At 41.1% G+C, this 12,043-nt stretch overlaps 1 protein-coding gene and 1 non-coding gene across 4 annotated transcripts in view; one reads left to right on the top strand and one right to left on the bottom strand.

The window, feature by feature from the left end:
- Positions 1 to 12,043, bottom strand: part of Dgkh (diacylglycerol kinase eta) — a 149,707-nt gene that overhangs the window by 102,613 nt on the left and 35,051 nt on the right. The gene's annotated exons all lie outside the window — the stretch shown is intronic.
- On the top strand, positions 4,405 to 4,511 carry LOC150056922 (U6 spliceosomal RNA). The gene has a single exon (XR_016537202.1). It is a non-coding gene; the product is annotated as a U6 spliceosomal RNA (small nuclear RNA).

Below are 12,043 nucleotides of genomic sequence, written 5' to 3'. Positions count from 1 at the left end.
ATTCAATTAAGGTTCTACAAAACATGAGCAGTCAACAGAGAGTGCCATTTTAAACACAGAATGAGATTTTCTGGTTCTCTGTAAGCTCACAATCGTGGTCTTGCAGACCCTTTCCATCTCTACTCCACCAGGGCCAAACCACACAGCCCCTAAGCCAGGGAGCACAGCTCCTGAGACACTCAGGCCTCCACCACAAATCTAAGAAGAAGGACACCCTTTCTAGACTGCTATGTCCTCTCAGCTTCTGGGTGCCTACAGCTTTGCCAATGAAATGGAAAATCACAATTGTCACTTTGACCTCAGATTTATTCATAGGCTTCACAATCCCACCTCTCTTTCTCTACTTGCTTGTGGGAACTTAGAAATGGTGACACACCTTGAACCATATAAGGAGGACCATCCTGCTAGGTACTGGTGGCTCACACCTACAATCCTAACTATTCAGAAGGCCAAGATCTGAGGATCGATCATGGTTTGAAGCCAGATCAGGAAAACAAATCTGTGAGACTTACCAATTAACCAGCAAAAAAGTCAGAAGGGAAGATATGACTAAAGTGATAAAAGTTTGAGCCTTGAACCAAGAATGAAAAAAAAAGGCGGGGGAGGGGCAATCAAAAACACAAAACCCTGAGTTCAAGCCCCAGTACCGGCACCAATTTAAAAAAGAATCATCAGAAAGACAATTAATCCCTTGGAAAGATGATACAAGAAAATAGAATGGGTAGGACCTAAGTCCTTGAATGGTGTCATGTAAGAGAAATAGCTACTCACCTCAAATGCTTCTCTAGGGCTGTGTTGTTGAAGAAAAGCCTTCTCATTTTCTGCATCTTTGGATCTGGGACTTTCTTTGTTGTTACAACCTAGCAAACTCTCATATTCGTGGTACAGTGCATTCTACCCCTCTAACTCTAAACCACATTCCTCTAAATTGTCATTGGTGTCTCAGAAAGAAATTTCGATATTATTTAGACCACTTGATTTTGAAGCTTTGACACAGCCTATTAGTCTACACATACTAAATTTTTGCCAACTACTCTGCCATTGAATCATTTTTTTTAAATTAACTCCATTAGCTGTTATAGTTGTAGGACTAGGTGCAGGATGACTACACAAATTACACAGACAGAGTCCATATCCCCTTTTCCCCTTCCTAGCACAACCCAAATATGGTTTAAATATCTACTTTTTGTACTCCACAAGTCAAGTGCTTAAGAGGATGCAGACTCTATTCCAAGTTCTCATGAGTAGGTATTAATTGCTCTAGTAAATTGCTCAGGAGACTTCCTTTCCCCTTGTCATCAGTAATTAGTTCAGAGGTGAGATATACCCTGATTCTAGCCAATGAACTGTAAAGGGAGGTCTCTAGAGAGCTGCTTTGTGCACTACAACAGAAACAGCCTATTTTCTGCCCTCCATCTGGATATGACACTTGGAATGGATCCAGGCACTTGTCTGAGGATACTACTCAGACAGTGAGGACAGCAAACCCCTACGAATCACAGGGAGATGTGTGTCTGATCTGGCCCCAGTAGTAAGTACTTAAAGAATATGGTTTAGGGTTGTGTTAGCTACAGCTGATATCACCCTAACTGGTGGAGTGTGGCAAGAGCCCTCGACTATGTACATCATAAACAAGCCAGTGCTAAGAATAGAAATAACCTAACACTCTACCCTATCTTAAGCATAATACACTACCTCCATCTCCATTGTTAAAGAAATGGAAGAGACGTTTGTCAAAGCAGCACAGAGAAAACCCAGCTGTGTAAAAGCTACATTTTCTACACACTTTACTCCCACTTCAAAATGACAACCCACATCATGATGGAGCATCAAATGATCAAAACTGTGAACTCCGAGAAATCTCATCACATGCCAGAAAACAGCTTACTCCTGAAAAGGAAGGCAAAAATTCCAGCAGACCTAATCTCCTTATCTCCTGCTGCTTCACTGAAAATAGGCTGGTCTATTGCAGGTTACTATACTTTAACTTCTTATTACTGCCCAACATATCTATAAGGCTTTTCTATACATTCTGCATGTTCATCAAACTCTAAATCCACATTGCTGCCAAGCCAAATAAATAGTACTGCACAGTCAGACAGAAAAGTCCTGTATTTTTATCCATGTACCTTTAAAGCCAGGCACAAGCCCACTTATATCTTAATCCTGGAGAAAATCTAGTCCAAGGCTTTCCATCATGAAGAAGAAAGAAGAAAGAAGAAGGAAGAGGAGGAGGAGGAGGAGGAGGTGGTGGAGGAGGAGGAGGAGGTGGAGGAGGAGGAGGAGGCGGTGAAGAAGAAGCCCTTCTAGCTTAATTCCCCCTGCTCCACATACTTCAAGCACATGAAGGTGCTCTGTCAACTCCTTTCACAAGCCAAAGGTCTGGTTCCTCAAGTTGGCCTCTTATTTGTTCCAGCAAGTCAGCGCCCCAGCAATCTTGATCACATACAGTGTTGCCCACTCCTCAGCTGCTGATGAGCACACCTTTAACCAACAGTGAAATCTTGTTGTCCTCAACAGGAAAGGCTTTTTTAGATGGGGCCGACTTGTAGACTACTAGGGCCCTTCATGCCTGGCCCATGGAAACTGGGTTCAGTTATCTTGTCTTTAGCCAAAGCATAGTGAGCTCCTTGTGTGACTGCCTCTCCTCTCCTGCAGCCAGCCAGGCATGAGTAGCTCCAGTACGCGTTTGGCTTTTAAGCATGTCCAGTCCAGACAAGTGCTGGTGACTCACGCTTGTAATCCTAGCAACTCAAGAGGATTTCTTTGAACTGAGGGTCTCAGTTCAAAGCCAGGCTAGGTAGGAAAGTCCATGAAACTCTTCTCTCTAATTAACCAGCAAAAAAAGATAAAAGTAGTGTTGTGACTCAATCAGTAGAGCACTAGCTTTGAGCACAAAAGCTCAAGACAGCACTCGGGACCCCAGTTCAAGCCCTAGGACGGATGGACACACACACACACACACACAGAGAGAGAGAGAGAGAGAGAGAGAGAGAGAGAGAGAGAGAGAGAGAGAGAGAGAGAGAGAGAGAGAGAGAGCGAGAGAGAGAGAGAGAGAGAGAGAGCGCGCGCGCATGTTCAGTTTATGTTTAGCATCACCACCAAAAGCCTCCAAAGAACTCAGACTGAGACAAGAGAGCCAGGAGCCTCCAGCTGACCCCTTGACTAAGCTTGAGGTCCCAGGGAATCATCCTTTTCCTCCCTGCCCTCAGGCTCCTTCCAGGCCTCTTCAACCAGGATGTGGGATGAGTCTTGCAAACTCTCAGAAAGGCTTTACAGTAGATCATGCATTACTAGGCATTGTTTTGCTGGCAACATTCTGGGACCTCTGGCCAACCTGAGACAGAATGAAACCTATTTCAACATCTTTTTTCATTTGTTTTCCCAACATCCACACTGTCTACTTCCTCCCACATATTCCACCTCCAACGTCTAGAACAGATTTGGTCTTTCCATTGCCACAGCTTTTTGTCTTTAACCATGTTCTTTTTCCATTCTCCTCTCTCTCCCCCCCATCTCCCCCAAACATACACATACCGCTCTTTTTTCTGAAATACTACATTTTCCCCATGTCTCTTCTTGCCCCTAGAATCAACTATCTATACACATCTCTCCATCAAACACATCCCTGTAATCAATGTGCAAATTTCCCCTGCAGAAGGCCCTGAGAGTGAACTCTCAAGCCACCTATGGATGGACCAGCCCTTTCTGACATATTTTTCTGCAGTAATGGAAATGTTCTATATCTGTACAGATCATCTGACAGACTACCACGAGACATATGTGAATTTTAAGACTGCGAATCTGAGTTGTTCATTGTATGTCATTTAACTGAATTTCATTTAAACAGCCATCCAGTGGCTATTGTTCTGAGGGCAAAGCTTGCAGATTAAATGGCTTGTTCATTAACATCTTCCTATCTTAATATGGCATCATTAGGTACTGCTATTATTCTTCCAAGACATTTTCTTTAACCATAATTAATAAAACTATTTTTAAAGACTGTGGAGAACATAAATCAATGAGCTAAAGAGGCCACTCTGGCCTGGGAAAACAGCATGAATATATTCAGAGCATAATTAATCAGCAAATGCTGTGTGCTTTGGGGAAGGGAAGAGACAGGAGTGAAGAACATGGCTGGACTGGAGCAGGGATGAGTAGTAAGCAGGCGGCGGTGGGGGAGAGGAAACTGGGTGAACAAGCCAGAAATATCATAAAGAGATGAGGAAGCACTGTACTGGTCAAAATCTAGACAAAAACAAAGAAGTCAACACCCAAGACATTCTTAAGATTACTGAACATTTAGTGGCAGAGCTGTGCCTGATATTTAGATCTGCTTTCTTCCACAATAAGGTTAGAGATTTAAGCATGTAATTAAAAGTTTCAGCGTTCAAAAAAACAGTCATGTTCGCTTCGGCAGCACCTATACTACAATTGGAACAATAAGGGGAAGATAAGCATGGCTCCTGCACAAGGATGACATGCAAATTCGTGAAGCGTTCCATATTTTTTCTTTTGTTGTCCTTTGGTTATCTCGTATTGTTACAGTATCTAACCTTGTTATCTGGTACATTGTATATATGTTTGATTATTTGAAATAGGATAGGGAAAGGGGAAAACAAGATGAGGGGAGGGGGTGGAGAGAGGGAAATAGGGACAAAAACATGAGAAGGGGTATCAATATTTGTGAAGAAATGCACATCTGGCAAATATAATGTAATCCTTCTATTAATTACAATCTTTTAAAAAGTCACTCAGGTGATGCTGTGCAAGAGAATTTAGAAAGGAAGACAGTTCAAAGTTAAAAAGCAACTACTGTACTCCAAGAATTTGGGTGGGTTGTATTCCTAGAAAGTGATTTTCCAGTAAGGTTAGCAGTCGATTATCTATGTATAAAATACACAAGATGTCCTATCATAGTTATATATACCTGTAGGTCTGAATATGTAAACAAAACATCAGAAAGTCAATCAAAGCCAGGAATTGGTGTCTGTAATCCTAGCTACTTCCAGAGGCTAGTGGAACCACTGAGGATTGTGGTTCAAAGTCAGCCAGGGCACAAAAGTCAATGGGACTCTTATCTCCAATTAGCCACCAGAAAACTGGAAATGGAGCTGTCCTGACAGTGACAGCAGGTGAACCTTGAGCTGAAGAGTGAAGAGCTCAGGGATAGCACTCAGGCCCAGAGTTCAAGCTCCACAACTGACAAAAAAAAAGAAAGAAGGAAGGAAGGAAGGAAGGAAGGAAGGAAGGAAGGAAGGAAGGAAGGAAGGAAGGAAGGAAAGAAAGAAAGAAGAAAGAAAGAAAGGAAGAAAGAAAGGAAGAAAGAAAGAAAGAAAGAAGCCAGGCACAGAGGTCCTATAAACCTATAAACCTAGCTACTCAGGAAGCTGAGATTTGAGGATCATGGTTCAAAGCCAGCCCAGGCAATACAAAGCAGTGAGACTCCTATTTCTAATTAATCACTAGAAAATGGGAAGTGGAGCTATGGTTCAAGGGTAGGGCGGTAGCCTTGAGCTGAAGAGCTCAGGAACAGCACTTAGGCCCAGGGGTAGGGCAGTAGCCTTGAGCTGAAGAGTTCAGGAACAGCGCTTAGGCCAGAGTTCAAGCTCTATAACCCAAAAAATAAATAAATAAATAAATAAATAAATAAATAAATAAATAAATAAATAAAAATTAAAAAAGAAAAGAAGTCAATCAATATGAACAGAACTTTGACATCGGGCCTTTTCCCAAACAAAAGCAGCAACCATGGTACACATGTATGTAGTATATGTTTACCACACTCCATTGTATTGCTGTCTCTGAAATGTTAAAAACCCAAGAAAAATAAAATTCATATACTTCTAGATGCCATGAAGTAACCCTTGCGGCCCCAGGGATCTAAAGAATATTGTGAGCAAGTCATTCAACTCCTGATGAGGACACATGCTGTCCAATTCCACCATCCTGCTTTATCTAGGACACTTCTCATCTCTAATCATACTATACAAGCCACTCATGAGCACAGCATTGTCATATGCCTTTCAAAATAGTGGCCTGGGGCCGGGAGTTTGGCCTAGTGGTAGAGTGCTTGCCTAGCATGCACAAACACCCAGGTTTGATTCCTCAGTACCAAATATATAGAAAAAAGCCGGAAGTGGTGCTGAGTGCTGAGGCTCAAGTGGTAGAGCTCTAGCCTTGAGGAAAGCCCAAGGACAGTCCTGAGCTCAAGCCCAGGACTGGCAAAATAAATTAATTAAGTAATTAACTAATAAATTAAACAAAATAGTGGCCTGGCACATACATGGCTGACACTCTTAACTGTTGGTTGTATCTTGAATTTTTCAAGTCCTCACCCTTGTGCGGTGAAAATGCCCTTTGCCTTGCTATTTAAACTTCAGCAGCACTAAACTCTACTCAACAGCCCTCTGCTGCTCTTCTTTGCCGCTAGGCCCCAGTCCTCCAAGATGCCACAGAAACCTGTGCAAACACTTTCCCAGACACATCCCACCTCTGCCTTGTAATTAGCAGTGGCCATATCTACTTGCACACATAAAAGGTATCCATAGTCCTAATACTCAGCACCATTAACTAACACACAGAAAAAAAGTATTTTCCTGAAAAGATTGAGATACTAGAAATGGATTACAACAGAGGAAGAATCAACAAGATTTGATTATATGGAATAAAGAAACAGCAGGACAAGATGGAATCACAGCCAAAAAAGGGCCAGTGACATAAATGTCTTTGAAGTTTCTTGCAAGCCTGTGACTCTTGTGAGTCAGCAAGGATGAGAAGATGGGAAACTCCATTTGAAGCATACACGTGACAAAAGACTACCAAGGCACAGATGAAGCTATCCTAGCCCCACAGGAAAGATTTCACTCTACTGTTACTGCCTACAACATGTAAGCCTAACATAAAATTTGGCATATAGTCAAGTTTCCTGTGACTTTAGACTTTTTCCAAGAAAACACTTAGGCAATTCCTTCTGCATTTCAGCATGCTTCTGGAATGTGTCCTTTTACCTTAAAAATCTATTTTTTCTCTATGTAGCACTGCAGCACTGATTTTCTCTGAACAGTACAATGACCTCCTTCAGAACCAGCACATATGTACATTCAGGTATTTGTTAAACAAATGTGTACTTATCATAACTCATTTCATAAATTCATACTACCAAGAACTGGGAATAGATTACTTACACTGATCAAGTATTTACTGCATCATGTAGATCTCACATGCACACACACACTAAAACTGTGAAGGAAACAACAGAAAAAGCATAATTAAGAATCAGGACTCCAGGATGTCATCAAAAAAGACTGGCTATTGGGCCGGGAGTTTGGCCTAGTGGTAGAGTGCTTGCCTAGCATGCATGAAGACCTAGATTCGATTCCACGGTGCCACATACATAGAAAAAGGCTGGAAGTTGTGCTGAGGCTCAAAGTGGTAGAGCACTAGACTTGAGAAAAGTCCAAGGTCAGTGCTCAGGCCCTGGGTTCAAGCCCCATGGTTGGCAAAAAAAAAAAAAAAAAAAAAAAAAGCCTGGCTAGTAAAAATGGTGCAAATGCCTCTACAAGTAAACAGCTTTTAACTAACAGACGCACACACACACACTCACACACACATAAATAACATCATTTTATTACCTGTGTTTTAAATTCCCAAATTCCTAATTCCTATCCATGCTTCCTAGTTCCATTCACTTTCCATGACTTCAAAATTAGTCATAAAACTACAAAGATTAACAAAATGGAGAGAAGACAGAAGTTGCAAGTTTTTGCAAGCTGTTAAGCAGATGGATCAATGAGGGCTGACTTAACATAGCCATAAGGCAACAACAGTGGGGAAGAGTTGAAAATCAACCCCCTTGAACAAACAATCCTCAAATGGCTCGAGAACTGGCAGCACCAGGCACCTCTGGGTACCAGGGTAATGATAAAGTGAAAAAGAACTGGGGGATAATGTGTTTTACAGTCACTAAGTATCCCCTCTTCTCCCATTGGCTCCTACCATCCCCCACCCTGGAGTAAGACTAGAGGTTTACTCTGGAGGGGGTGTCAAACAGGGTCTGGAATAGAAAATCCAGACATGGATCTACAGTCCTAAAAACAAGTATAACATGAAATTTGATAAACTGAATATTGACAGCTCTCTAGACTTCCTACCAAAAAGTTTTCCCAGTTGCTGATGGCCAAGACCACAATTTTACACCAGAAAGATTTTCTCTGGGAATTTATGAAGTGAAATGTCTTAAAGATACTGATAACAGGGACTAATGACAAGAAGATCAGACAGTGAAACACTAGGTGACAAAGCCCAAATACACAGACACAGACATCAGACATCATAGGCTCTGTGTGTGTGTGTGTGTGTGTGTGTGTGTGTGTGTGTGTGTGTGTGAGCGCATTCCATATGCATGGATTCAACTAGACACAGACAGAAAATATTCCAGAAATGCTGCACTTGTCCTGAAAACACACTCTAAAATCGTTCTTGTAATTATTTCCTAATACAAGGTAACGACAATGTACATAGCATTTACATTACATTAGACATTCTAAATAATATAGAGAGGAGTGAAAGTATACAGGAGGGCATTGCATGCAAATCCATGTAATATAAAATGGATGGGAGATACTGCTGATATTAGTCTCCCCAGGGAATACTAGAGCCAATCCTTTGAGGATACTGCATGAAAACACACACACACACATCTCATTACATATGTATTTATTAATCTATAAAGAGATAAAAGATACAACAGATGAGTTGGACAATAAAACCAACAAATCTTGTTGAAAGAAAAATGGGGGAGGGGAAAATAAAAAATGGGACTCTTGAGGGGTACAGGAAAACCTGACAATGAATACAGGAGATACAACACCCAAATAAGAATGAGGCCAAAAAGCAAGAACAGGGAAAAAAAAAACAAAAGGAAGAGATAACTCAAAGTCATTTCCCAGAACTGAAGACTGAATGGGGGGGGGGGGGAACCCACACAGTGGATGAAAATAAACCCACACTGTGAATTTTGCTGCAGAGTTACAGATCCCTGAGGGAAGAGCTTGAAAGCTTCCAGAGAAGGGGGTGGTGACTGGATTCTGCAAAGCCTCAAAGATCCAGATTGTAAAGAAATTTCTCAGGTCTGGGAGCTAGAAAGCAGTGGGAAGATGGAGTCCCACTTAGAACTCGAAATATCAATGCAATGTGAGTGAGAAATGGAACCATCTGCAGACATGGAGGCCCTCCTGTGTACAATTCCCTCTTCTCTCTGACCTGCATATCAACCTCCCTCTCTCATGGCTCTCTCAATTCCACCTTAAATACATCTCCACATGAAGATGATCCCAGGGTCACAAGAATGTACTCTGCCAGGAGAGCAGCAAGTTCACTCATCTGTGCAAAGCCACCAGGTCTTGCACAATGTGTACTGCAGAGTTCACTGGAGAGAGGGAATGGGCAGCCATGGAATGATAGTAGGAAGTTCACTACATAAACAGATCTGCAATGAAGTTAAAGCCTCTCCAAAATCACTTGGGACCTTAAACTACAGAATTTGCACAAATTAAAAAAAAAAATCACAAATGCAACAACAGAAACAAAATAAACTGAAAATGAATAGACATTTACAAGTATGCATCTGGTGTACAAAGACAGAAAGAGATTTAATTCAATCAAACAAAATTTTTAAACCACAATGTCAACAAATGCAGTTACTTGTAAATGAGTGAAACGTAATTTAGATTATAACCTAAATTAAACTGAGTTAGTTATAGCAGTATTAGGCTAATGGTTACCCACAAATATCAAATCATAGTTTTATAGATGCAAAATGTGTGCATAACAATATATACAAATTCCTGTAGATATGTAGAGATGGCAACATTTAAAATTTTTAAACAAAAACAAGAATAGGCTTCTCTGGCTTTTTTCTAAAGAGGAGAAATATGAAAGAAAATTAATCAGAACAAAATTTATTAAATGAGTCAGGCGTTGTGGCTTACACCTGTAATCTTAGCTACTTAAGAGGCTGAGATATGAGGATCATCGTTCAAAGCCAGCCCAGTCACAAAAGGACCTGAGACTTATCAATAGAAAAATGGGAAGTGGTGCTGTGGCTCCAGGAATAGGGCGGTAGCCTTGAGCTGAAGAGCTCAGGGACAGTGCCCAGGACAAGTTCAAGCTCCATGACCCCCACCCACCCCCACACACACACACACACACACACACACACAAAATAATAATAATAAATAAGTAATTAATTCAAGTTAAATGGACACTGTGAAGAACACAATTTCAAACATTATTTAATTTCTTCTCCCAATAGGTATAAAATACTCAAATTAAAATTGAATGGGGGCCAGGAGTTTGACCTAGTGGTAGAGTGCTTTCCTAGCATGCACAAGACCTGGGTTCAATTCCTTACTACCACATACATAGAAAAAGCTGGAAGTGGCTCTGTGGTTCAAGTGGTAGAGCTCTAGCCTGAGAAAGCCCAAAGATAGTGCTCAGGCCTTGAGCTCAAGGCCAGGACTGGCAAAAATTAATTAATTAATTACTTGTTTGATTAATTAAAATAAAATGGAATGGCTTAAAGCTGGGCCCTGGTGACTCACTTCTGTAATCCTAGCTACTTAGGAGGCTGAAATCTGAAGATCATGGTTCAAAGCCAGTCTGGGCACAAAAGTCCAAAAATCTATGAGACTCTTAGCTCCAGTTAACCATGACAAAACCAGAAGTCCTGCTGTGTGTGGCTTCAAGTGGCAGAGCACTAGCTTTGAGCTGAAGAGCCCAGGGACAGTGAGCAAGCCCAGAGTCCAAACCCCACAAACAGCAACAACAAAAGTGAATGGGCCAAGCACATGTGGTTCACATCTTTGTGCCTAGCTACTGAAGAGGCTTATGATTCAAAATCAGTCCAGACACCAGACTTTTATCTCCAATTAGCCAGGAAAAAAAAAAAATGAAAGGGGACCTGTGGTATCAAAAGCTCAGGGAAAGCCCCCAGGCCTGGAGTGCATACACATGCATGCATGCATATACATGAACATCACACACACACACACACACACACACACACATTCACTAAACAGGTAGCTAGTTACCAGGGACTTCAGGAGGGGCAGCAAGTATTACTCATGGATATTGAGTTTCAGTTGTGCACAACAAAGAATTATGGTAGTAGTTCCCACCAACGCACTTAACAGTACCAAATCCTGGTAAACTACACTGAACTTAAGATGGTAAATTTATCATGCAACACAAAAATCATGTGAAAATAGTTTTTGGCAGCAACTGATCAAACTTTTTAATACTGGTGGGTTTTTTATTGACTCAGTTGTTCAGCAATTTTCATCGTCATACGTGTTTGAATCACCTTAGGTGATTTGGGGGAATACTGGCTTTGGGGGAATACTGAAATTGAGGGTAGATCTCTAAAAAGCATCAAGACATTCGGAGACTGGACTTGAGCTCTCCATGCCAACCATGCTTTTTTTGATTTTCATGTGCCTCAGAGGTTTTACATTTTTTTCCTTCCTATTTCTCCCAGACAAGAGATATGCATAATGAACTGAGTATTATCAGTTGGCTAGAGTTAAGAGCCAAATTCACAACACTGTATCATTTACAAATTTTATTTGAAAAAGAGGTTTACATTTTTATACAAAGTTCTGCCAAGAGAGAAATATAGAGATAGTTTTTGTTTATGCAAAGCCCATATGTTGTTTTTTATGCAGTCTCAGAAAGACAGGCAAATTGGTCCATTCCTATATCTGTATACCATAGGGTATATATGCATCATAATAGGTACCCTGGGTTTATTTTCTGCTTTCGCTTCAAAGACAATTGTTTTATTTTAATAGTCACTAGTCTTTAAAGCAAAAAAAAACGAATGGCAAAGTAGCAGAAAACAAATGAGCACTGTGATGTCAGGTGACTGGCTGACTAGAGAAATTCTTAAGGAAGAAAGCTTGAGGAAGTGAGGAAGGAGAGGGAGGCCTGAGAAGCAAGACAGAAACGGACTGTGAAGTGTGGGCTTCCCCAAGACACTGTT

This window comes from Megascapheus bottae, chromosome 11 (genome assembly GCF_031878675.1).
Source record: "Megascapheus bottae isolate mThoBot1 chromosome 11, mThoBot2.hap1, whole genome shotgun sequence".
NCBI lineage: Eukaryota > Metazoa > Chordata > Mammalia > Rodentia > Geomyidae > Megascapheus > Megascapheus bottae.
Note: the sequence above shows the minus strand (reverse complement) of the source record. Positions and strands in the feature narration are given on the sequence as shown.